Source organism: Thermobia domestica, chromosome 7, assembly GCF_964235325.1.
Source record: "Thermobia domestica chromosome 7, izTheDome1.hap1.1, whole genome shotgun sequence".
In the NCBI taxonomy this organism is placed as follows: Eukaryota; Metazoa; Arthropoda; class Insecta; order Zygentoma; family Lepismatidae; genus Thermobia; species Thermobia domestica.
Window position 1 is genome coordinate 274,924,594 of NC_137460.1, and position 24,375 is coordinate 274,948,968.

Consider the following 24,375-nt stretch of genomic DNA (forward strand, 5'->3'; position numbering starts at 1 on the left):
TCACTTTCACGTTTTTATTAGCATTACCTTCGGCGTAACTGAATCTCGTAACTACCTTGGAAACTTTACCGGTGGTGGCTGAGTTGTAGCGTCTTTGGCATCGCTGTCACAGTATGCCACCGTCCGAATATGACCACTAACAGCGAGGTGAATGTATGCTTCGTCCACTGTGACGATTTGTCTCTCATTTGGATCCCATCAGATGCTTTTCACAGTTTCCTGGAGTTTGTGTTCCTCCTGCAGTGTGGCGTGGAAGCAGGTGGTGTGTTGTACACTGGTCTTACGGACGACCCCCAGTCGGAGACGCTTACGAATGGCTATGTTCACAGCTTAAGGTGCAAAATAAAATCGCTTCATCATTTGCACGTTGGGCTGGTGGAACCTTCTGGTACATCAATCGGCGGATCTCTGCAGCAGTGCAGATATTACTTTCCTTGGATAGTTCGAACCCTCTTCCTAGTGCTTTTCTTGGGCAATTGTTTCACCATAGGTTCCTGTTTTATACAAGAGGACACAATACTTTTCGCAGTAGATACGCCGAGTATGAATTCATTCTCCTGACATTGATTCGCTATGTTTATGTAGAAAAATGGTCATGGGTTGCTTTTCCGAGTAACGGTGTAATTTAGATGTCATTCGACGACACTCACCGAACACTACTGCTTAGTTACGACAGCCTACATGTCATTTCCCAGATGGCGGTGGCGTTTCTAATTCGGTCTGATATAAGCCGAACAACCTTCTGTAATGAGCCAGGTAAGTAATAGAAATATTCTTTGATTTCCATGTTTTAAAAAGTAGGATAGGATTAATTAGCACCCTATTTTTCTTAATTGTGTTGATTTCTTTTAATTTACAATTATATATTGTCTGTAAAATATATAATTTAAATAGTCTACATAGCCAGTCAAGTAATGTACTAGCATGATATGTTTTGATTCTAGTAGATTGACTAACTAAGGAATATCTTACTCTGTTTATGTTGTGTTGTCTGTCGCCTTGAAACGATTGGATCAATCTCAATACGGTTTTTGGTAGTGTACGATCTGTAAAGATATTAAATGATATTAAGAATTGAACTGTTATTTGTAGTACAAGATAACCAAGAAAGTTCTTGCCGTTTTTGATGTCCGATTAATCATGCGCTGACAGAGAGGAAACAAAAGGACGCATATGTCTGCCAAGCGATCAGGAGTTAGTCTGACCATGTGCCTTTAGCTACACGCATGTTGCGCACATACAGCAGTCGAAGAAAAAGAGAGGTATTGAAGCACCTGGTTCGCGTGTGTTTGTTGTATGACTTTAAAGTGAACCTATCAGGTGCTGCATCCAGTTGGCATATATGCTAGGCAATTGCGAAGAATGCTATGAACGAAAGAACTACCAGGCATTAGTTCCGGAAATCCCATTGGGAAGATGTGAACCTTTCTAATAAACCCCGCAGTGAACGACCACGTGTGTTGCGTGTGTTGAATGACGATGCTCTAAAAGCTGCCATCAAGGAGGAGAGTGGTCTAACGTGTGATGAACTTACAGAAAGGTTCCATGTCAGACTGCACCTACATGAGATAGAGAAGTCATACAAGTTAAGCAGTGGGTACCCCGCACATTGTCGGCAGCCAACAATGAACAAGTGACAGTCTATTCAGGGGCAGATTTTGGGGAGTGCACCGGAGCACGTGCACCCTCAGTCTGTTGTGAATATACACTATCTAAAGTGAGAAGCTAGCAGTGAAAATAGCAATACTTTCGGAAAATTTAATGTCATGTTTCCGTTTCGGGCTTAAAAGAAAGCGGAGCTTTGCAAAAGTAATAGTTCAAGTCAGTTCCTCTCTCGCACGGCCAAGTGGGGTACCTAAGGTCCCCCAGATTATTATTTTTTGAAATCATTTTGTGTGTTATTTTCTTAGGGGATTGTTTCGTTAGCTATGTTAATATTTTCGAAGTGTGCATATCTTCATGTGATGGTCATTCCCACGAAGCTCCTGATTTATTTGTTATTAGCGTTGCGGAACCTCTGTATACCTTCACGTCGCATAAAATTTTGTCTTCATTTTTGGTTATAGTGGGGGGACCCTAGGTACCCCATGAATATTAATAATCTTTATGAAGAATGATTAAGTTGCTGATAAAAGGAATTATTTACATTACGGATTACTCTAATTGGAGTCAGTTTCATAGTTCCCGTCAGAAGGTTTTAATAGAGGAACTTTGCAAGGAATTAGCTCTTCCACATATTGTTTACCGCTTGCAAGTCACTCCAAATTTATCACGGTAAGGTGTTTTATTCTTTTATTATGAGTTTACTTTTTAAGTTATGTAAATATTGCATTAATTTTTAAGAGAAAAATATTGACGTTTCTATATAATCAGTAGGAAGTGCATGAACGCGCTTGTTGTATAATCGGGGAGTTCAAGGTTCGAATTCCAGGATGGGCTATCATTATTAGAGATGCAAGGGCTCGGAAAAAAACCGGCTTTTTTGGAAAAAAACTCGGTTTTTTCTGCTTTGCTTTTTTGCTTGGGAAATTGTGGGCTTTTTTCAAAATTCTGCTTTAAATCGATAAAGCAGACTTTGTTTCGCTTCTCTATAACACAGAAAGTCATTTAATTAGTGGTTGATGCCGATAATAATATAAAACCTCGAAAGTAAACCATGAATTTCGAAAAAATATTTTAAACAATTTTACTTCAACATTTTTACATTATGAATTCCAAAGGATTAACCAATGTATATAATAAACACATTTTAACCTCCTATATACAAAAGTAAGCAGAGCTGGCAAGAACCACAGTTGTTTCTGAAAATGCCAAAAACCCGTTTTGGGGGGGCAGTTTAAACCAGGCTTTTTTGGGGTTTAAACCAGGTTTTTTGATTTAGATATTTTGCTTTATGTATTTATATTACATATTCACAGAAATAAGTTTGTTTCGCCTTGGTGTTATTATTCAACAACGGGGTTATGCTGGAAGAGGTCCCATAAGCTTAAAGAAGTCCGGTCAGTAAATTTCTTAAATTGAGAAACTCCCGCCCTAGCCATCGGGAAAATCCCGTCATTCTTTTAAATGTAAAACAATAACGGGAAAATCCTGTAAAATTTAATTTGCATGTAAAATTTAAAGGTCAACGTATTATAATCAGTACGCTAAAACTTAGTGACACACAATCATAGTCAACGTCTTACGAATAAAATCAGAAAAATAAACACACTGCTGAACAAAACTGCACTTATTTAATATAAAAACACATTTACAAGTGACGTTTCGATCTTCTATCCAAGATCCTCATCAGATGTGAGTGTACGTCTGATGAGGATCTTGGATAGAAGATCGAAACGTCACGTGTAAATGTGTTTTTATATTAAATAAGTGCAGTCTTGTTCAGCAGTGTGTTTATTTTTCTAAAACTGAGGTATTAAATTACAAATTTAGTATGTAGGTATCATTGAAAGTCCAATCCAAGCTAATGTTGGAAGCTAAGTAGGCAATCGATAAATTTTACCAATTTTAATCAATATATTTAAGCAACCTTCGCTTCTTTATAAAACAACAGGCATGCAGAAATATATAATTTGGTTTCGTTTTGTATGTTTAGGCTTAACATCCTTACGTAATACCGAGGTTATCAAGGGGAAGACTTTCGCTTAAAGTGACATCCGAAAGAGTACTTGGTTTACACATGAAAGAAGGGTTGTGGTTCGACCGAGAATTGAACATGGGACACCTTGATTAAAAGGTGAAAAGGAAATACGACTAATGCAGATGGTTTGACATGTGAAACGTCACCATGAAGTTCACACGATTCGCATTTTTGTTCTTTTAATTTTTTAGTTTAAACCAGTTATTAAAAAAAAAAAAAAAACAGCTGGTGTAAACGAGCCAACCCTAAAAGTAAAAACTTCTTTCAAAAAATACACAAATAACTAGCAAAATTGTATGTAGTATTTTTACTTCAAAATATTCCATACCCTCTTTTTGAAACAAAATAAAATTAAAATAAAACATAAGAGAAATACTTAGATTTGTATGATACAATTAAAGGCTGCACATGGTTCTGTATATTCTTGAAATTCTACAGTCAAGTTTTTTATAACCACCATCAAGGGCGCCCATCAGGGGGTTAAGGGGGCACTTGCCCCCCCTAGAGGAAAATGTACTTCAGAATATTGAAAATCCAATAGGATTTTTACATTAGTTACAGCAAAATTTGAAACTATTTTTGAAACGTCGCTTATACTTGCCCCTCCTTGGAAACCACAACATGGGCGTCCTTGACCACCATCAGGGTTTACCCAGTCCTCAAGTTTTCTGAAGTTTTAACAAGAGGGATTCAACATATCATTACGGAACAAAAAAAAAAAAAAAAAAAAAAAAAAAAAAAAAAAGACTACGGAATATATTTAAGTTAAGCTAAATACAAACGTGACTGAGTGGTTGGCTTTTGCGCTTCTATCGGGAAGTCCGGGAGTCAACCCAGCATTCGACCATTCTGACAAAGCCTTCCTTCATTCCATCTGAGAATGTAGAAATAGTGCGTGTACTGGCCGACTAGGAGTGTAGGAGTTGGCCGACTTCCTTTCTTATTGTTTTTAAATCGTTATTATTACTAATTACCAGCAGTGACGGTTTTGCGAAGGTTAGAGGATCGGTCTTTCGAACTGAAGCCTGTTCTCCAAAGTTGTGGAATGTCTAAAACGAACGAAATATCTATTAGTTATGCCTTTACTCATAAACTTTAAGCTCCCGTCAAATAAAAATTACGAATGTTTAGAAAAACTAAACATTAGTAGTAAGAAAACCCCTCCCAAAACACTTTTTAAATTCGCCACTGCTTCTCAGTATAAAATGATCTTCAAGGTTGTATTCGGAAGATTATTGCTAAACATATAAAAGAAACGAAATATTAGTTATGCCTGTACTCATAAACTTCAAGCTGCTCCCAAATAAAATTAGGACTTTTTAGAAAACGAAACAATCAGAGAAACCCCTCCCAAAGTACTTTTCTAAATCCGCTATTGATTATTTGTATAAATTGGTATTCAAGGTTGTATCTGGAAAATTATTGCTAAATCATTGCACAACTACAGTATAACAGAAATGTGGAAATACGGTTTGACGGACATATTGAAAAACGTATGCTTTGACGGATATATAGAAAAACGTAAGTTTAACTTTCGTGCTAGAAGCTGGAGTACTAAGCTCTTAGAAATGAAACACGGATGACAAACTAAAATGATCTAGAGAAGGAAAAAAATGTCGATAACTCAAAAGTTAAAATAAAGGTAAATAACCTGTAAAAATGCCCTCAAATACTACATTCTTCATGTTAGCTTTAATTCGTAAAATATGTACTCCATCCATCTTGATGGTGAATTACAGAGCTAAATATGGCATTCAGGTCGTGGAAATCTTATCTAACTATAGAATATACTATAAGAAAGCTATTTGGATAGAAAAATCATGAAAATGAAAAAAGCCAAAATTTCCAAAATTCTCGGTTTTTTTCTCAAAAAGCCGGCTTTTTATGTGAAAAAAACTATCGATTCAAAAAAGCCGGCTTTTTTGCATCTCTAATATTGAGACTTTCCTTCTTGTCTTCAGTCTCACACAATAAATGCCAAGAAGGTACCTTTCAGTAGAATTAGCAGTATGTCTATATGCTCACAAAAATAAGTGTTGACTGATTATACCTGTACGACAGAGATATACTAACAGGCAGATAGATATATAAACCAAACCACATGGCACAACAGTCATAAAGGGTTAAGGCCTGCCACATGGTTTTTTTGTGGGTGGCACGTGGTCAGCGTACTGCTTTTCCCAGCTGCTTTATGAGTTGCCCAACTTGGACCCAGGGTTGCCCACGGTACTCATTTCTGGAGGTTTCTTCTATTCACTCACCGGGAAACGAACCCAGGTCGCTAGATAACCAGTTGGACGCTCTACCGACTTTACTACAGGTCAGCTCAGATAGATATAGATATATAGAGAGGGTATGGATGGATGGGCGGAAGAACGTATAAATAGATAGGGAGATAGATCGAACTGACACACAATCATAGTCATACGTCTTGCAAATAAAATCAGAAATATAAACACACTGCTGAACAAGACTGTACTTATTTAATATAAAAACACATTTACACGTGATGTTTCGATCTTCTAGCCGAGATACTCATCAGACGTATACTGAGTGATACAAAAGCTCTCAAATGTATATATACTTGAGTAGTTTATTTGTATTTTTTGTATTTTTTGTATTTTTTTTTTTTTTTTTTTTTTTTTTTTTTGTATCACTCAGTGCACGTCTGACGAGGATCTTGGGTAGAAGATCGAAACGTCACGTGTAAATGTGTGTGTGTGTGTGTGTGTGTGTGTTTTAAAGATAAATCGATAAATGCAAATCATGAATTGTTTGCATATAATATATAAACATGGAGTAATATAGAAATAGTCTGCTATTATATAAAGAGAGATAGAAATGCCTTTCCTGAGGCTTTGATAATGTCTTTTGTTGGAGCACTCCTAAAATGTGTGTCTGATGATGAAACTGAAACAAAAACATAGAAGGAAGTGAAACGAGGAAGGTGTTTCATGTGCGACAGAAAGCAGGATACAAAGTCAAAGATTAAATGTGAAACCTGTTAAGCGATGGATATGTGGGAGGCATAGAAAGACTGTAACAATTGTGAAGTGTAACAACTGTGCATAAAATCTGAATGAAAAAGGGATAAATTGCGGGAAAAAAATATATGTAGTGAGACATACAGTATAGATAGGAACACAGAAAATGTATTACTAAAACTTTGTTATGGAAGCAATGTTTGGAGTTTCTTGTATATCTTACCAGTATGTTATCAAGTCAAAATAGACATATAGACACTGTAACAGGAGTTGTGTAAAGAAGAAAGGAAAGAAGAACAAAATTAATTACAATTTCTAATGGGGTTACTTAGGTCCCCCACTTCATCGTTTACGTCATGATTTTAAGCTTGGCTATGCGAGGGTTAAATTTGATTCAAATGTACTAGTAGCTATTGGTGCAACTCCCGTCAGAAAATCCTGGATCCGGCCCTGAGCCTATTTGTCTTTGGTCACTTGTGACGAAAAGTGAGTCCTCTGTGACACTCCCGAGCATACCAGCCATTGGTTGTTGCCATGTGGCCCTTTTCATAACACCTCAAGACCACCTCTATATCCGCGAAAGGTTATGCTCTCTGTATGGTGGAATTGTCGGCAAGTGGTGCACAGCGAGCTTCCTCCACCTGATCAGACTATCACTTCTGATCTCTACTCTCAGTAGTTGCAAAGGGTGCATTGCGGCAGAAGGTGCCGGCATTGGTGAATCGCAAGGGTGTGCTCTTCCTGCACAATGCCAAGCCACATGGCAAAGAGAATCCGGTAGACCATTCAATAACTTGGCTGGAAGACATTGTGCCATGCAACATATTTACCGGACCTTGCCCCAACAGATTACCACCTCTTTCATTCCCTCGACAACCACCTCCGTAAGAGATCCTTCGGAAATGAGGGATACGTAGAGAAAGCACTCACGGATTTTGCATCCACGACCGCCGAGTTTTATCACCAGGGTATTGTGCAGCTGTAGGAACGTTAACAAAGTGTTGGATACTGATTGAGATTACTTCGAAACGTAAAGGAACGTACTATCCACTGTATTGTAGAGACCTGCATGGGCCGAATTTTTCGGCCCGAGCCCAATCCAGCCCGAACGTACCTAGGCCCGGCCCAGCCCGGGCCCGAAAAATTTTGGAGATTTTCGGCCCGGCCCGATAAGTTTTTCAAAATTCTTGGCCCAAACCCGGCCCGGGCCCAATAAATTTTAAAATTTTTGGCCCGACCCCGGCCCGATAATTTAAAAAAAAATAGCTCGAGCCCGAATCTTTCTCAAAATTTAGTACTATTGACCTAACCCTCAGAAACATTTTCTAAACTCTGGTTCACAACCTGACGCTTGCCTCCCGAATGGTACCATTGCCTCCTAGAACTTTGCCTGTCATCGAGAGAACAAAAACTCCATTCCCTGCAACAAAAATCTAACTTAATTGATTTTTAGCATAAAGTGAAAATGGCAATATTGGTTAGCGACAGGCAAAACATTCCCACCCCTTCTTGTTATATTTTGAGTTCAGTGAAGGTCAAGGTCAGAGCTCAATTTACCGCATAATGCCGGCAATCCTCTATAGTGAAAGTGAAGACGCTAAGCAACACAAAGTGTAAATAGCTGTTGCATTCTTTGTAACATTTTTCACGGACACACTTCTTCAACGTTTGGCTTTATTCCAATTATCGTTTAACGAAAGTCAATAATTATTAAAGAATTGCAATTGATCGGCCCCAGCTCGGCCCGACCTGAAGATAAATCAGTGTCGGCCCGCCCAAGCCCGGCCCGGCCCGGCCCAAAGAAATAACAGAGTCGGCCCATCCAAGCCCGGCCCGTGCAGGTCTCTCCTGTATTGTTCCTTGTTTATCACGGCTCTAGAATGTCAAGAATTTTTTTTTTTTGGTTACCTTGTATATTAGAGAAAACTTTTCGTAACATTCAAAAGTTCAGTCTCATCTTCAGTTCTCTTCAAAGTTTGAGCCTCATCTATAGCTGCCAGTACAAAATACAAAAAAAGAGAAGTGAAGAAAAAAAATAAAAACTTATTTCAAGTCCGGAAGTTTGAAAACTAGCAAAGGACAACATTGTGAGAGTTTTTTTATGTACCTGATGGCCGCCATAATTGAAACTTTTGCTTTGAGTAATTGAATTATGGCTACCTGCAGATCCATTTATTCCTTTCTCTTGCTTCTCTTTCGTTATGTATTGGTATCGTCACCTGAAAGTGGAAACCCAATTGTCCAGAAACACAGTGAAAGTGGCATAGACGCTGTAGGTGATAAGTGAAATTCTCTTCTTAGTATATTATATTCAGATTGGTCCCTTCTGTATAAGGATAGATACATATTTTTCGTAATAAGTCCAGAAAATAAAGTTCTTTAAAAATAAGATAGTATATATTTTACATTTGCAAAAAATTAAGAAGTACGTATGAAGTAACCTATTAAGTAAACCTAAACTTTTTATAGTTAAGCAAGTGAGTTTCGTTTCACAGTGTGAAACTACGGTGAACTATCAAACTATGCGGATTCAATACTCAAACTTGAAGTAGTACATCTAAAACTACTTGAATAGTGGAACATACTGAATCTTTATCAAAAAGCCACTACTCGCTGTCTCTTACTCTTTTTGCTTTGTGGACGTTAATATTGAAACCGGAAGTGCTAATTGATGTCTACCACTTGTAGTTGGAATAGAGTAATAGAACGGAAGGTGAACATGTTCTTCCGGCTACTGAATCCATATCAAAAAGCGCTTGTTGCTATCTATTTTCGGTTTAACCATTATGCTATCAGTTTGTAACCGGAAATTGTAAATTTCCACCTCTTCCGGTTTGAACAGATAGCTAAAACTAGAGAGAAAACTCATTGTTGAGGCGCCGAATTTGTGTCAAAAAACCGCTTTTGCTCTATGAAAATAAGTATTGAAACCGGAAGTACTAGTAAATATCAAGTTCTTCCGAATTTGGTAGATTTTAGCAGATGGTAGTGATGTGTTCTCTTGAGACACTAAATCGATTGCTAAAATACCGCTACTCGCTATTACCGTTTTTTGTTATATGACTAGCAGTGTTAAAACTGGAAAATAGTTGATTTCCAGCACACTCTGTTTGAATAGAGGGTTTAACTGAGAAGATGAAATCTATTCTTAGGTTCCTGAATCGATTGCAAATAACCACTTTCGTATATCTTTTTCCACTTTTGCTGTATGGCAGTCAATATTCAAACCAGAAGTAATAGCTAATTTGAACCACTTCCAGTTTCCTTAGTGTCTTGCAGATAGTCATAATATGTTGTCTTGTGAAGCTGTATCATTTACAGAAAACCACTTCCTGCTTTTCTGTTACTGCTTTTTAGTTCTATGGCGTCTTCGGAAGCTAAATCGATTGTAAAAAAAAAAAAAAAAAAAAAAAAAAAAAAAAAAAAAAAAAAAAAAAAAAAATGCTTCTTAATATCTTTAACCGTTTTTGGTCACTGAAAATTAGAATTGAAACAAAAGTAATAGTAAATTTCAGCCACTTCCGGTTGTTACAAATAGTTATGATGTGTTGTCTTGAGACGCAGTCGTTTGCGAAAAACGTTTCTTGCTCTGTTTCCGTTGTCGTTCCATGACAGCAAACTTTGGAACCCTAAAGAGTTAATTTGAACCACTGAATCGATTACAAAAATCTCCTTCTTGATATCTTCTACCGTTCTTGCTGAATAGAAATCAGTATCGAAACCGAAAATAATAGTACATTTGAACCATTTCGGTTTTGGTAGTGTGTTGCGGATAGTCATAATACGAGGGCTATCCAAAAAGTAACAGACGTTTTCAAATAGAAAAGTAACAGAATGAACAAAGCAAATCGTATTATATACATTTGAAAGGTACACCCTTAAGCTATTTTTCCACATAATCCTCCATGCAAATTAAGGCGCACTCATTATACCGTGGCACAAGTTTTTCAATACCGTCCTGGTAAAAATGTGTCTCCTGCGATTTCAACTACTGGCTTACACCGGCATGTAGTTCGGCGTCAGTAATAAAGCGTTGTGTAGTGAGCCATGTCTTCATCGCTGGTAAGAGGTGGTAGTCGCTCAGTGCCAAATCTGGGCTGTATGGTGGGGGATCGAACACCTTTCATCCAAAACCATCCAAGAGCTCTCGGGGTACGCTTGGCCGTGTGTGGACGTGTGTTGTAAAAAAACAACGCCTTCGCCCTAAGTTTCCGATGGATTTCAATTGGCTTTTTTTCCCAACAGAAACGTAATCACAGATCGCAGCTTGCAAGAGGCGGGATTTTCTATTGTAGCACACATTGTAACATATCACAGAAAGCACAGTAAGAGCGTCACAGTTCTCACGCCACCACAGCTGGAGGCGTACTGAGTTTGGCAACGTTCTGACACCAAGATAGCGACTCTAGCCCCCCCCCCCTACTGCCGCAATAGGCCAAAACGTGTGGTACTGTGTAGACAGCCCTCGTATGTTGTCTTGAGGTGCTGAATCCTTTGGAAGAAACCGCTCCTATCTGTTCATTAACCGTTTTCGTTCTATGATGATAAACGTTGAAACCGAAAATGGTTAATTTGAACCACAGTGGAGATGAAGCAGATTTTTTAGACACTGAATCGATAGCAGAAAACCTCTTCTCGGTATCTCTTTTTATCTGTCGACAAATACATAGATGGACAGACGAACGAACGGACATAGGCGTTCTATAAGGTTTCCGACACTTATGCATAACATACTTTGGAATTCTAATGATAATAACGTATGAGCTCTTAATATGCTGGTATTCTTAATCTCCTGCTAATTTCTTTTCCTTAATTTACAGGAAATATCGTCTGACAGACCATCGCAGAATAATACTGAACTGCTACTGGTTATGTTCTTCTGACTGCATCCTGGTGTACTTTCACTTGAGAGTTCGTATTTTAAATAAATAAATAAACTCCAAGAGCATTCCCAGAACGAACTTAAAAAGAATTTTTTTTTTTTTCGAAGTTTATATGAAATTGTATATTAAATTTATTTAATTAACCAATGACGCAATAATTATCGATCAACACCAATATGATCTATTTGTAATTTAGGTTTCCGAGATATGATTCCTTAAATCTCCCGAAATCGGAACTTTTGTGGCCAATATCTCGGGAACGGTAAGAGTGACGCGAAAAATTCAATTATTTTGTTGATATAATTTTTGATGCTCTATCGAAAGGAGGCCTTAAAATTGAATGCAACACTAACATAATCTCTACGACTTACGGTTTCCAAAATGAAATGAGATGCATCTTTTAGTTTTACATTCTACGATTATTCTGGCTAGGCTAAAGGAGGCGATGATGATGAGAAATGAATGCAATGGTGGAATGAATAAAGTGGAAGAACCCCGAGAAAACCCACGCACACGTTACGGTCCCGAGATATGGCTTCCTAAATCTCCCGAAATCGAAACTTTTGTGGCCAATATCTCGGGAACAGTAAGAATGGCGCGAGAAATTCCATCACCTCTTTAGATAGTTTTTGAAGCTCCGTCGAATGGAAGAATCAAAATTTAAAAAAATAGCAAATAACATACAAACACACACCCAGAGAGACAGAGAATTCAGTAACGAGCTTTTTAAGTTCGTTGAAAATAGAAGATATGAATCAGAAATTCTAATTTTTTTTATAAGTTTCTTATATCCATTCATTTGTATTCTGAAGTGGAGGTTTGGTTTCCCCCGTACACCAAGAAGCAGTCAGAAGAATCATTGCTTCCTAAGAAGATCTGCTATACGATGTTTCCTGTAAGTTAAGGAAACGAAACAGTAGATTAAAAATAATAATTGCATCAACACGTAATAAATATTTTATTAGGGGTAGTTGGGGTAAGTGGGGACACATTTGCCAACGTTCAACTTTCAGCTACTATACCAGTAATAATTTTCGGATTATCAAACTGAAAGTATGGTCATATTAACCTTGGTTTGTACACTTGATAAGCATAGGGTCCATTTTGAAGCCATGTAAATACTTGTTCCACTATAATTTTTTTTTTTTTTAATCAGTTATTGTCCCTTCCCACATGTTAACACGGGCAATAAAGAAGAAAAAGTGGGGAAAGAGTACATGTTGTCTACTGCTGATAGGTCCAAGTTTCATATTTCTGCTGCAGTTCTAGCCAGTGATACAACATTTTGAAAATGGTACTGTGGCAAATGTAGTAAAAACAACTATAATGTCAATATTTCAAAAATCTGTTTTATTTTGTTCAAAAAACTCTGATATTAGAAATATTTGCCGGACATCATTTACTTATCCCAGAAACATTAAAGTAAGGAAAAATATGTGATTACAGTTTGCTCTGAGGCTTGATATTTGGTACGCGGAAAGTGGAGACAAACAAAATAAGCTTTAGTGTAGTACATATAAATAAAAAAAATAAAAAAAAATAAAAAAAAAGCTCCTGAGGTGGTACGTCTTGGAGTAAAGATCAACCAAATAGTGAGTACTAACAAATCTACTGATGCACTGATGCCTAACAGTTCTAAAAATGGACAAATAAGAATAAATGTAACCTACATCCTGAAGCCTATGTAGATTCATAGGTCGTTGCCTTAAAAAGTGATGACTATTACTGAGCATTGTAAGGCATTTAATACTAATCTACTTATAGTTTATAGGATACAAGTAGGGTCTACACAAAACAATGACTGCATAAACTAGATTTGTAGTCTTTAGCTTTGCCTTAAAGAAACGATAGTCGTTATCAATATCAGCTACAATAGAAGACTTAATTACGAAAGGCATCACACTGTCAACAGCGCCATAGAAAATAGCCCTTTTGTGTACAGTATCTACATCTTCTTGAAGTGGAAAACGAAATTGCATGCCAATTCATTCAAGGAACTTCATTTCGTAGACATTTTTGCTAACTGACTTAATGACTCTACCAATATACCAATTTTTCACGTAATCAGCTCCTAATGCATAATGCACGTGCTCTAAGCCAGGCATTGCACTGTCTTCATCATCTTCGATGTATTATCGGAAATACCTGCATCTGTGTCCGTGTCCCCACTTACCCTACAGGTGTAAAATTTGTGTCCCCACTTATCACACTGTACAAAAATGTGGGGTAAGTGGGGACACCTCAATTATACATATACTGACAAACATAATACAGGACATTCAATTTTTATGAGTACCTTATCACCTTTCTTCACCGTACAATGTTTTGCCCAGGTGCTTCTGGACAATTATCTCAGGATACCCAAACGCTTCAAGAACTACGAAAGTTGATCGCATGCTAAAACATGAACCTGTTTTTGACATAGGGGTATTCTTTTATATTCTTTATATTAGTTTAAACCACTCTACCAGATGAATGACACTATATCCACACTCTTCAAATTTGGAGGAATTGTTTTCATATTTTCTACCAGATTTTAGAAAATGCACCTGTCCTCACTTACCCCAACTACCCCTATTTAATACGTAAAAGTGCGTTAATATACTAAACTCTATATAAGGTTAAATCCATGAAATAAGTCTAAAGATCTGAGCAGGATGTATGGTTTTGTGTGTAATGCTGTAGTGTGTCCTAAAACAGTAAGCCTTATATAATTGTGTCATGAAACTTTTTTTCATTGCTCTGTACTTCTTTCCCATATAATTGAATAATGCGAATGGTTTTGTTATTAATTTAATATATTTCAATTAGATATGTCTCCACAGAACCTAGAAACTAACGATGAATGACCATTACTTTCAGTCACATTTTACAGTCAGCAACAAAACACCACTTTTTAAAATACGGTATATGTATCAGAGAGTATCAAAGTGTTCGTGCAATCACGTAAAAGACAACTGTGCATACATTTGAGACTATGATGGCATTAGTTCTTTTCCACTTTGTCGCCGTGCTTCATGACACATTTTTACCAGCAATCCTTCACTTTGCGTAGACCATTTCTGTAGTTGCTCTTTGTGCACAAAACCACATTTCTACTTCAAAAATGATCATCCCTGCTGTTAAAATGGCGTCCTTTGCGTGTTCACTGTTTCTAGAAAACGAAAGAAGTCACTTAGCACTAGGTCCTGTGAATATGGAGAGTGGGTCAGTGGTTGCTTATCCTAACTGCACTGCCTTTTCTATGAATAAATTGGCTGAACAAGTCGCTTTGCTTAACATTCATCGACGTTTGGTCTTCCGTTTCTCGTAACCGAGCAAGAAGATAAAAAGAATATTAACTAGTAATAGTTTGACCCTCTGGCAGGTTGTCAGTTATGATGATTCCCTGACACTCCCAGATCACAGACAGCATCACTTTGGCGTCAGATTCTTTACATTTTTGTCCTTTAGGAGTGGAGGAGGAGGAATGTTACCACTGTTTGCTTATTTTCTTTGTTTGCATAGCGTTAAACACTTGGCTTCACAGACCAATTCTTTCGGGTCCTCAATAGTCAGAAGCACTGTCTTTAAACGGATATTTCAAGAGCATCAATCCAACAGTTGTATACATATTAATGAATTTAAACTAAAAGTACAAATCGCTGAGGAAAGCAACATTTATTTAGAAAATAATAAATGTGTAACAGTTTTGCCAATTAACTGAACATATTGACTTCATCAGGTACTGTAACAAACAAGAGGGAGTTGCGTATAAATATGAAAGAACCTAGAAGCTAGTTGTAAACGCTGATTGGCTGGTTAGAGCGGACTCAGCCAATCATAATAGAAGGTGCCAAAAGTGAAACTAAACACCATAAATCCCTTTCCCTCCCTGGTCTGGCAGAAAAATAAGCTACAAATCAAGTTTTTCCAATAACTTTCCCCGCTGTTTGTCAATTTTAAGTACTGCATTCTAATTTATAACACAGGTTTGTACGTTTTCAATACATCTCGGGCCGCTCTGACCAGCCAATCAGCGTTTAAAACTAGCTTCTAAGTTCTTTTATATTTATACGCAACTCCCTCTTGTTTGTTACAGTGTCTGATGAAGCCAATATGTTATAGATTTATTATTTTTTTAAATAAACTTTACTTTGCCTACCGATTTCTATTCCTAATGTAAGTTGCTTAAGATAACAAAGCTAATATGGACCAGTTAGCTATACATTGTTCATCTGAAAGTTTGGTTGAATTACTGTCGACTAGTTTAAAAAGTTATGACAGTGAAACTTTAGTCCAAAGAACATTTTTCGGTGACTGTATAGTTCATTATTTCGGGTTATGGAAATGCCTGGGTCATATGATGTCTCCATTATAAGTAAAGGTATGAAAAATGAAAAACAGGAAACGTTGTTGGAAATAGTTGGTTTCCAATCGCATCAGCCGTTTGCAATCCACTCTGGAAACAAAGCAACGTTGCCAGTTCAGCAGTTTGTTCCCTTAGACCTTCACCATGTCAATAGTACAGCATTGTTGGAATACGAAATCGAGATGTTCTAGTTTCTGTCTTACAATAGTATGCACGTTTCCCTTGTGTTCCGTCTGAGCACCCTGCTGAACTGAAACGTTGTCTTTTCATTTAACATAGAGAACCATACCAGTGTGGAATCCAAACGACTGGCGAGATTGAAAAAAAAAAAAAAAAAAAAGTATTTTAAATTGACAGGCACTTACTTCCAACATCTAACCTCTTTTTCCATTTTCTTTTTCGTACAATTACTCACAACAGAGTTGGCCTGTAGCCCTAGACTTTTGGTACACACTGTATATATAAGATACTTTCTTAGTTCAGAATGTCCTACTAACTAATTAATGATGATTTAATGAAAGGTTTATATGTTTACGAGAAGAAGTCGGAAAATAAATTTCTTTTCTTTATTTTTCTTCGAGAAATCGTAAAGCAATGGGAAATACGACATCGGTTCATCGGCTAGCAGAAAGTTTGAATGAGCAGTCCATTCTGTTCCCAGCAAGTATAGAGGTTGGATGAATGTTTACTAGTATTGTCAAACATAATTCAAGTGTGCTCCTTGGAAAGACTTAACCTTCTGACACCTGCCTTTTGGATAATGCAAAATCACACTCGACGCGAGCAACTCCAACTTATCCTGCCACCCTCGGTTGAAAGTGCGTTGCTCATCCACCGTACAGTTCCGACCTCGCACCTAGTGTTTTTATATCTTTCTGGCATTATAGGAGGCTTTCAGCGAAAGGCATTTTAGAATCAAAGACGAAGTGAAGACAGCTGTGTGTTCCGTTTGCAGCACAGGCCTTTTTATATATATATATATATATATATATATGTATAAGGGAAGTTTGTAAACCTTATAGTAGAAGAACAAATACATCAACATCCTTGACTGTTATTGGAAAAATAAAGTAAGCCTTGCTTATTATTTTAGTACATATTTGTCTAGTATACACAGACATCTGTCCATAGCCTCCAGGAGAAACTTATTTTCCGACTTAAGCTCGTATGCTGTTTATGTATACATTTTTGTATATATCTAATAATAACATAAACGCATTTGATCTTATACATTGGCGCAGGTCAGACTACACACTTCATGCAGATTTCACTTTTTTTAAAACATGTCTGTACATTGTCACTGCTCTTCATTGTTTGTGTTTATTTTTATTTCGTTTTGTATAGGGAAACAAATGAGTATGAAGAATGTCGTTCAGAGAACGAATCGCCGAACATGAGCCCAAGACATGGAAATTCAGTATCCAGCCAAGATACGTTCCTTGAGAGTAATGAACATGACCATTTAAGAAGTTCGAAAGAGGAAAGCTTCTATTTGGCAGAGAACATGAGCCCGGAACGTGGAAATTCAGTATCCAGCCAAGATACGTTCCTTGAGAGTAATGAACATGAGTATTTAAAAAGTTCGAACAAGGTAAACCTCGATTTGGCAGAAAACATGAACCCAGAAATTGGAACAGTGTCCAACCAAAATATATTCCCTGTGAATAATGAACATAAGTATTTAGAAAGTTCGGTCGAGGAAAACTTGGATTTGGCAGAAAACATGAGCCTGGAACGTGATAGTTCAGTATCTAGGCAAAATATATTCCCTGTGAGTAATGAACATCTGCATTTAAGAAGTTCGAACGAGGAAAACTTGGATTTGGCAGAGAACATGAGCCCGGAACATGGAAATTCAGTTTCCAGCCAAAATATATTCCTTGTGAGTAATGAGAATGAGTATATAAAAAGTTCGAATGAGGAAAACTTCGATTTGGTAGAGAACATGAATTCACATAATGAATTCAATGCAGAAAACTATAGTGAAGTAAACATAACCCCGCAAAAAGGGAAGGAACGTTGTGAAACTGCTGATCATGTATGCACATTATGTGGCCAGATTTTTCGAGAAAATGTCAGTTTTTTCCGTCATGTAAAAGATCATGACAGTACAGAAAAGTACTTGTGTTTTCAGTGTGGAAAAACATTTAGAAATACAGATAGGTACGATGAACATTTAAAAGACAGAAAATACGGTTTGTATTGTTGCGACAAATGTCCCAAAACTTTCCTAACTGCTTGTCTGTTTTCAAGGCATAAGAAGAGTCACGGAGGAAATGTTTCGTATAGTTGCATCGACTGTGATCAGAAGTTTACCTCGAAGCATGTCTTGAATGTTCACATTCGCATGGAGCATTCGACACGTTGCTTCTACGTATGCTCCCTCTGCGACGAGACCTTCATTTATCCTGTTGCTTATAACGTGCACCTGATGAAACATGAAGGCAAAGACGTATTCAAGTGTGCATGGTGCCCTTGCATTTTCGATAACAATTCCACTTTGGTGGATCACATTTTCTCGCATCCAGAAGCTAATAGTTACGTTTGTGGCGATTGTGGGGATATGTTCAGATATCCATCTGAGTTCACAAAGCATAGACATCTTCACAACAAAGATGGAGAATATTTTAAGTGCAATTTTTGTGCAATGACCTTCGCGGATGACGGATTGTTCAAGGAACACATCATACAACACAAGACGACCGAATTTACTTGTTGCTTCTGCAAATCTCGTTTCTTTTCTCGGAAGCCAATTTTAGCACATATTGAAACCCACGTAGTGGACCAAGTTGGTAATTTTTGTGTGTATTGTAAGACAGAATTTGTGTGCAGAGGGAATCTGAAGAAACATTATATCGATTATCACTCAACGTGTAAACCATATTCATGTGGTGTTTGTGGCACGAAGTTCGCGGAGGTGAAAGCATTGAATCGCCATGTGCTAGCGCATAAGAAACCGTACCGGTGTCCCGAGTGTGAGGAATGTTTCTTAAGTAGGTGGTTTCGTAACAAACACAGGATGAAAAAACACAGCAATGTAAGTATGGCCAAATGTGTTTCGTTTTCCAATATTTCGACCCTCTTTTATGATTGCGATATCTGTAAGCGAGAATTTTCAAAGTTACAAGAGTTGGAAAGACATATTATTATGACACACACAGGAGATGCAGAAAGTTACGTTAGTTTAGATTGTAATGACCATTTAGAAAAGGATGCCATGGACGCTGTGCCACAATGTTTGACTCCACAGTTGGGAAATGAGTTCAAGTGTGAAATTGTCAACGCCGCGTTCACTAGTGTAGCAAATGATAATGGAATTCTAGGCTTTGATACCAGTCAGACTTCCGAAACCCTCGCTCCATATAAGTGTACTAGATGTTCGATCGAGTTTTCATTCAAATACGAATATCATAATCATTTGCTGGTCCACTTAGATGAAGAGGACGTCGACGATGATGACAGTAGAATAGATCATCATATGAATGGTCTATTATGTATGAATAATACCTACCAGGCGAAAAATAATGATCGTAGCGAGGAGTGTGATAATTTAAATATTAACTCAGCTCTCGAATTCAAAGAAACTCAAACCATCTGCAATGGTGGATTCGGGGCTGATAATAACTCTATAGAACATAATTCTTTTAATAGTGACCATGAAAGTATGAGAATCGAGAAAATCGCTGCTTCAGAAGTTGTTCATCAAAACGATAGCATACAATGGACTAAAGATATGAAAGGAAGACGTGATGTTGAATCTGCTGCTGCTATGAAAAGAAAACCACCTAAAACTTTCTTATGTAATGTGTGTAACATGCACTTCTGCTGGAAAGCTCTCTTAGATGAGCATGCCCTGTCTCATACTGAAGCAAGTGGAAATGAAGAAGATGCTACTAGCGAATCAAGTAGTAGTGAAAGACGGTTTTCCGTTCGCTGTCGTAAACGGAAATCTCTATCGATTATCCATGACTTTGGTATTTCTAGTCAAATGATTTCTGTCCCTACTCGGTCGTCGAAGATTAGAAAGAAGCATGCGTATGCAATCAGTGGACGAGTAGTGTTTCGTTAACTTTTATCACGTGTTGCATGACGAATTGGACAGCTTGATATAAACACCAAATATAAAGGAAATTTTCATAGTGTGTTTTTTCTAGAAAAACTTTCCTTCTCTTTAATGTACAAAATATCACAAAACACCTTCTGTCATAGTACTTCGAACATTTTGTAAAGAAGGCTGAATATGTTGTTGCTTGTAAAATTATAAATATGCTCTATTTTGAAATGTAGATATTGTTAGGTTGCTGATAATTTTGTTGTGTATATCATTGTAAAGTCTGGAGTAATAATTTGTTATTTTGTAATTTAGATAATCCATGTTATTAGAAACTAAAAGAAGCTTTAAAATTAAGTTTGAAAGCATTCAAATTGTACAGTTGTACTGCTTATTTAGTTACGTAGTGTTAAGCCAAAGTGATATAATTATTCGATATATTATTATTATTATTATTATTATTATTATTATTATTATTATTAGCAGTAGTAGTAGTAGTAGTAGTAATAGTAATAAGTTATTCAAATATGACTGCAAGTAATCAGAAATACGTTTTTTTTTTCCTCAGTTATTCAAATATGACTGCAAGTAAACAGAAATACGGCTTTCTTTCGCATTAAACTTACTTGATTCCATACAAGAAAATCCAATTGCTCTGAACTTAATTATAATTATTACTCAGTAGTTATCTAACACATCGTAGCCTTCGGAAAATCCACGAATGTTTTGGGCACAAAAATTAAAATTATTATTCTAGTTTATGGTATTGTTCTTCTTTAAGCTGTTAAACCTGGAACACACAGCAAATGAAGGAGCTGTAAACGTAAGTGGCTAAAGTTGTACATTATGTATGGAGTGTAACTTCCGTAAAGAGCGATATAAACAAACATGTAGTTTCTTTAAATTTTATTTCACGAAGCTCTATAAAAAATAATGTGCTTTTACCCCTGAATCAGTATAATGTAATACAATAATGAATATTTCATATTGCATCAGTATATCAGGATTGAGATTCAGAATAATTTTCATACTTCGCAACTTACAAATTAATAAACCCCTGCACGAAGGAAAAATTTGTGAATAATAAGCATATCTTTAATTTTGGGACGGCTTTTGGGGCCACGGTAGCTCAGTGATAGAGCGCTCACTTCTGGAACGCTTGTCGATTTCAATTCGCATCAGGTAGATTTTGTGGTGCACAAACACCATATTGGTGGGCTTTCTCGCACTTTCTTCATTCTATTTCATTATCATCATCACTCGGACCATTAAAAACAAAAGCAAGACGATAAGTAAATATACAAAATGTTTAATAAGTTAATTAAAATTTAGTTCGTCTCTTGCAAACCTGTTTATGCGGAAGTGAACAGAAGTTAGTTAAGAAAATTATAAAACGATCCGTAAAGCTGTGCAAAAAAAAAAAAAAAAAAAAAAAAAAAAAAAAAAAAGTTACCAATAGAGACATATTAACACCTCTTCCTCCACATAGAGCTTGAAAGCTGATAAAGAGTGGGCATTACTATTATTATTAGAATTAACCTTACTGGCATATGTTACTTGAATGTATTTACACAACACTGGGTGGTGCCCTGTTGTGCTGCTTGTTTTGTGAGGAGGAGGTTGGAGTGGGAAGAAGAGAGATATAGATGAAGTATCATTTCCAAATCTGCAAAAAGAAGAGAGAAACAGACAAAGTATCATTCCCAGACCTGCAGAAAGAAGAGAGAGGGAGACAGACGACGTGATATTCCCAGACCTACAGAAAGAAGAGAGAGATAGACGAAGTAACATTCCCAGGCCTACAGAAAGAAAAGAGAGAGAGACAAAGTAACATTTCCAGACCCACAGAAAGAAGAGAGAGAGACAAACGAAGTAACATTCCCAGACCCACAGAAAGAAGAGAGAGACAGACAAAGTAACATTTTCAGAGCCACAGAAAGAAGAGGGAGACAAACGAAGTAACATTCCCAGACCTGCAGAAAGAAGAGAGAAACAAAGTAACATTCCCAGACCTGGGCAATGAAGAAAACACAAAAGCGACCCTTGTTCCTGCGCTCTAAATCTCAAATGCTTTGTCTGGATGGAATAAAATCAGTGTTGCATTTCTCAGTAAAATAACTATCGATCGGGCAAAGAATTGAAACACAATAAACTATGGATTTAAATCCAAAAGAGTTGTTAGTTTACTTCATAAAAATTTTCGCCTTAGGTATATTTTAAATCCTTGTTAAATGTTGTTAGGGGAAGGTGTTAATGGTGTTATTGTCATGTTATTGATGTTGATATTTTTGAATGCTAACGTTAAGCTACAACCTGTAATTCCATTCTTGTTAATATTAAATAAACTCCATACTATACTGTAATTACTAAAGAACTTTTCTACTTCCATTTCACCCATCCTTCAAGTACACACCAGTTAATAATTATCAGAACTGGAAGATCGCGTCAAAATGACTGGGAAATAGAAACGTTTAATATATTAAGAGGCCTAATCACTGAGAAATTAAAATAACTGCTAATTTTACAGTAATTACGTGATATCTTCAAGTAGATGAAAGATAATTGAAGTGTGAAACAAGAGCGCGCTAAATAATATTATTTTGCATGAGGTACCATTATAATGAGTCCCCTAGTAGCTTTCCGTTTGCAACCATTTAGAAACTCGAAAACAAATGCCAATTTTCTAAATGGCGGAAATCGAAAGCAGATAAGTGAGTCCTGATAACGGTATCTCGTGGAAAATAATATTTTCCAGGGAGCTCTTGTTCCACTTTTCGATTATCTCTCATCTATTTGAAGATATCACATAATTACTGTAAAATTAGCGGTATTTTAATTTCGCCGCAATGGGACCTCTTAACTATTACGCACACAGCTAAAATTCTATTATTTCTTCTGGCATCTATCAAGGAGTCTCTTAGAAAAGTGAAAAAGTACTTATTTATATTCTTTATTTTGGAAACTAAAATGTTATGGAGGTTCAATCAGATTTTGGAATTTGCCAATTTTGCAAATCTTATTTGCACTATGTAATAATAATGATGAATTTACGTATAAACAGAGCAACTTGCCGTTATTTTTTAATAGAATGGTGCAAAAGTAAATGAGAAAATTGTATTGTTTTTTGAGAGCTGCAGTATAAATATTATGGATAGGTTGTGTTACCAGTGAAACAAATAGCACGTTATGAGTCAGTTGAAGTAAATATGTAAGTAAATACTTAATAATGACTTGTGTTGTTTCTGTTCTGAAAAACAGCTTCAGTTGTGACGAAGAATATGCATGAGTAAAAAGTGAGTCATGAAAAACTTTTGTCTCTATACTCGTTAATCATTTCCTGTTCTGTCATGATTGATTATTTTCATGCCCGTATGTGCTCGTCTCGTTATAAATGCATCGTGTAACCTAAAAAATATCAGTGACCAAGAGCGCCCATATTGTGGTTTCCAAGGGAGGGCAAGTATACGCGACATTTCAAATATAGGTTCAAATTTTGCTGTAACTAACGTAATAAATCAATTGGGTTTTCGATATTCCGAAGTACGAGTTCCTCTAGGGGGGGAATTGCCCCACCTTGCCCTCCCTGATGGGCGCCCTTGTCAGTGACATGTAGCTTTATTCGTATTTGGAACAAAGCCTTTACAAGCTTCTATTAATTTACATTTTCTCTGATATTAAACATATTTATGTATATGAGTTGTGTTCGTGTTCTTAGCGATGGAGGAAAATGTAAGAGCATGAATTTATTCTTTGGTTTAGTGAAGTAACTCGGTATAACATGCATATTCCCTTGTATACCCAAATGATTAACTCACGTATCATTGTGTTCGAAACTACTTGTCAGTCCTCTTCTCTGAAAGGGCTTGTAGTCGGAACCATACGCAGGATGTTTTAATACATCTCAATTTCCATCCATGTGTAAGAGTATAAGATTCTTCAAATAGAAGTGGATCCTCATCTTTTAAAACAAGCCTGTTCCTTTGATGCGCATGATGGAATTCGATTCTCGGTGACAGCACATAATTTTGAGGGAAGTAGGATGTACTTGAATTAGCTGAGAGCTAACGATAGATTTAAGAAGTTAGAACTAGAGGCGTTAGGATTGGGGTAGCTAAAACTCTTCATGGGCTAGGGACAGCCAACATTTATTTACACTCACGAGTTTAACTTTAAGAAATATAATCTTGTACTCCTATAATCTAGTTAAATCCATCGGAAAACTATCATTACGAAGATATAGGGGCAGACGGGAGGACAATGTTAAGATGGATCTCGCAGAAATAGGAATACAAAGTAGAAACTGGATCAAGTTGGCTAAGAATAAAATTCAATGGAGAGCTTTTGTGAATGCGGCCTTGAACCTTCGGATTTCATAGTCCATAGAGTTAGTTACTTAGTCCCTATAATTCAAATAGTAACAAAATGGTCAGTTTATTGAAAATCATTACGAAATTTATAAAAAGCAA

The 24,375-nt window shown here is 36.7% G+C and overlaps 1 protein-coding gene across 6 annotated transcripts in view; it reads left to right on the forward strand.

Moving 5' to 3' along the window:
• Positions 1–24,375, forward strand: part of LOC145690936 (uncharacterized) — a 124,389-nt gene that overhangs the window by 85,011 nt on the left and 15,003 nt on the right. The window lies entirely within an intron of this gene.